The sequence below is a fragment of the Marmota marmota genome, unplaced genomic scaffold, assembly GCF_001458135.2.
Source record: "Marmota marmota marmota unplaced genomic scaffold, marMar, whole genome shotgun sequence".
Lineage (NCBI taxonomy): Eukaryota > Metazoa > Chordata > Mammalia > Rodentia > Sciuridae > Marmota > Marmota marmota.
The window spans coordinates 28,424,964-28,427,663 of NW_026000242.1; the positions used below are offsets into that span (position 1 = coordinate 28,424,964).

Sequence of the window (2,700 nt, forward strand, 5' to 3'; positions counted from 1 at the left end):
TTTTTTGGGTGTTCCCCAAATGCTTCCAATGTACATGTCCTAGGAGAAGGCTACTTATCCTGAGACAAAAGCAACCCCAGAAGAGGCCCCATGAGCTACTTCAGCATTTCAGAAGAGGACAAAGGGTACAGAGAAGGAGCAGGTGGAGAGTAAAGAGATACTCAAAATATTGCACAAATTGTGTGTGTGTGTGTGTGTGTGTGTGTGTGTGTGAGAGAGAGAGAGAGAGAGAGAGAGAGAGAGAGAGAGAGAGAGAGATTNTGTGTGTGTGTGTGTGTGTGAGAGAGAGAGAGAGAGAGAGAGAGAGAGAGAGAGAGAGAGAGAGAGAGATTCTTGATCCAGTGAGCCCAGGTTGGATCATCTGAGCTGTCAACCCAGTTCGAAGGCTGGCCCCATACTTGAGTTCCTCTGATGGCTGAGGGTTTCACAGAGAATCCAGAACTGAGGAGTACTGAGGAAAGTCCCAGAAGGACCTTTTAACCAAGACTGCCCAGAGTCAACAAGGTGGAAGATGAACAGAATCCCTGCATCATTTTTGCAATATCGTCTTTATTTAAAATCAAGACCCACAGTGTGAGGCCGTCTGACTGCGCTTCACCTGATGTCCTGGGCTTCCCCACTGCCCTTCTCTTGGTTCCTGGTTCATCACCAAAAACCTGAGGATACAAGAAAAGTCTTCAATGAGTGGACTGTCAGTGCTAAGCCTAGGCAAACTAGTTAACATCTGTGGGCCCAGAAAACTGAAGAGAGATTTGTTCCTTCAATCCAAATCTCTCTTCAATCTATATTTATTGAGCATGTGCAATGCACTCAGCTCAGCACTAAAACATAGGGATAAGGGGAGGGGGAGGGAGCACTCTGTTGTTAAGAATTTAGTACCTCTCCCTCCCCACAAACATGAAAGGGTAGAAGGAAGGGCAGATACGATTGCTACATAATATATGCATGTATAGAATATCACCCATTAATCTGTACAATTTATATGTATAAAAATAACAATAAATGCTAAAAATACTCTTTAAAAAATGAAAGAAATTCATTTTTCCCTGTCCTCCAAATCTGGAGTCAAGGGCAAATCTCTATAGTTGGTACCTAGTGGGAGACGGCAGTGAGGGCAGAGAAGAATATCTGTCTTGACTAGGTCAGCCTCAAGTGTTCATAACCAAGAAAAGCAGCCACAGCTCAAGGAGAAGCTTTAGGACTCTAGCACAAGACTCTCGTGCATGTCAGACTGAGGTGTGAACCAGGAGGTCTCCCTGAGTTTACCCTTGGCCTAAAAGTGCAACAATAATGACACTACATTACCAATTATTTGATGGAGGACTTCTAATATCTAATAACAATTTGATGGAGGACTTCTCATAACCACATTCCCAGACTCTTCTCCAGATTTCCACAATTTAAACCTTTTTGGTGGGGCCCAAATGATTTGCAATAATAATAAGCTCCCAGGAAAGGAGTTGACAAGGTATAGCACCCAGCCTAGGTTCCTCATGGGAAGGGAGAAGATCTGGAATACTGCTGAGAGATTAGCACCTCAGGTAAACTCTGGGCTTTTAAATCAGGAAAACCACCAGCTGGTTGAGGTAATCTTTATCTCTCCTTGCAATCCTCTACACACCTTATGTGCTTACTTATGTGAGTACTTAGCCACTCCAGTTTGTTCCTGCCACACATGTCAAGGAGTGAGGAGAGGAAACAGAAGTGGGTGCTGCCATCAGACAAGTGACCCCTACACAGTGAGCTTTGATCTTAACATCTCTGCAAACTCAGACAATCATTTCACTTTGGGTTTAATATGAAAATGGATAATAATCGTATTTCCAACAGTTTTGAAAGGATTTAAAGGTGTTAATATCAATACTTATATCAAGCATTTACCACATTGCCTGATATAAATAAAATGTCCCCCAATTTTTCTCAGAGTAATTTATCAATTCTGACTTCCCAGAGAGTAGACAATATACTATTGGCTTCTCACGTTGATTCAGACCTACAAAGGTCATGCAATTATTATTTGAATTGGAGAAAAAGCCTAAATCTATTGGTGTTAAATGAAGACTTGAGATTTCCACAAACATAAATGTATAAATACATAATTATAATAAAAGTACTCATGTGGAGATCCCCCCACCGAACTTCCACTTCCCCAACTCCATTCTCTCTCCTTCCCTTGTTTTTGCATGATTTTTTTCTTCTTCAAGAGTATCTTTCATTTTAGTTAAATAGAATAATAATGGAAGCTGATGATTGAATCCTTTCAATAGCCCTGGGAGGTAGACACTGACACAATCCTCATTTTAAAATGAGTGAACTGAAAAATAGTTAGCTGACCTTCCCCAAATCACAGCATTTGATCATGGTGGAATCAGGAAAGGTAGCCAAGCAGACTTTGTTCTCCAGATGTCTGAGGTGGAGGAGAGGGGGAGTGTGACTGTTTGTGATGTGATGTGTGTGTGTGTGTGTGTGTGTGTAGAAAAGGTTAATGGGCATTTATACACCATGGAGCATTATGCAGCACTAAAAAAATGACAAAATGATGGAATTTGCCGGGAAATGGATGGCACTAGAGCAGATTATGCCTAGTGAAGCTAGCCAATCCCTAAAAAACAAATACCAAATGTCTTCTTTGATATAATGAGAGCAACTAAGAACAGAGCAGGGAGGAAGAGCAGGAAGAAAAGATTAACATTAAACAGA

At 41.4% G+C, this 2,700-nt stretch overlaps 1 protein-coding gene across 1 annotated transcript in view; it reads right to left on the reverse strand.

Moving 5' to 3' along the window:
* Positions 1-274: 274 nt before the first annotated feature.
* Positions 275-2,700, reverse strand: part of Mtnr1b (melatonin receptor 1B) — a 14,553-nt gene continuing 12,127 nt past the window's right edge. The window contains exon 3 of the mRNA XM_015489993.2: positions 275-656. The gene's annotated coding sequence lies outside the window, so the exon portion shown is untranslated. The remainder of the gene's footprint in view (positions 657-2,700) is intronic.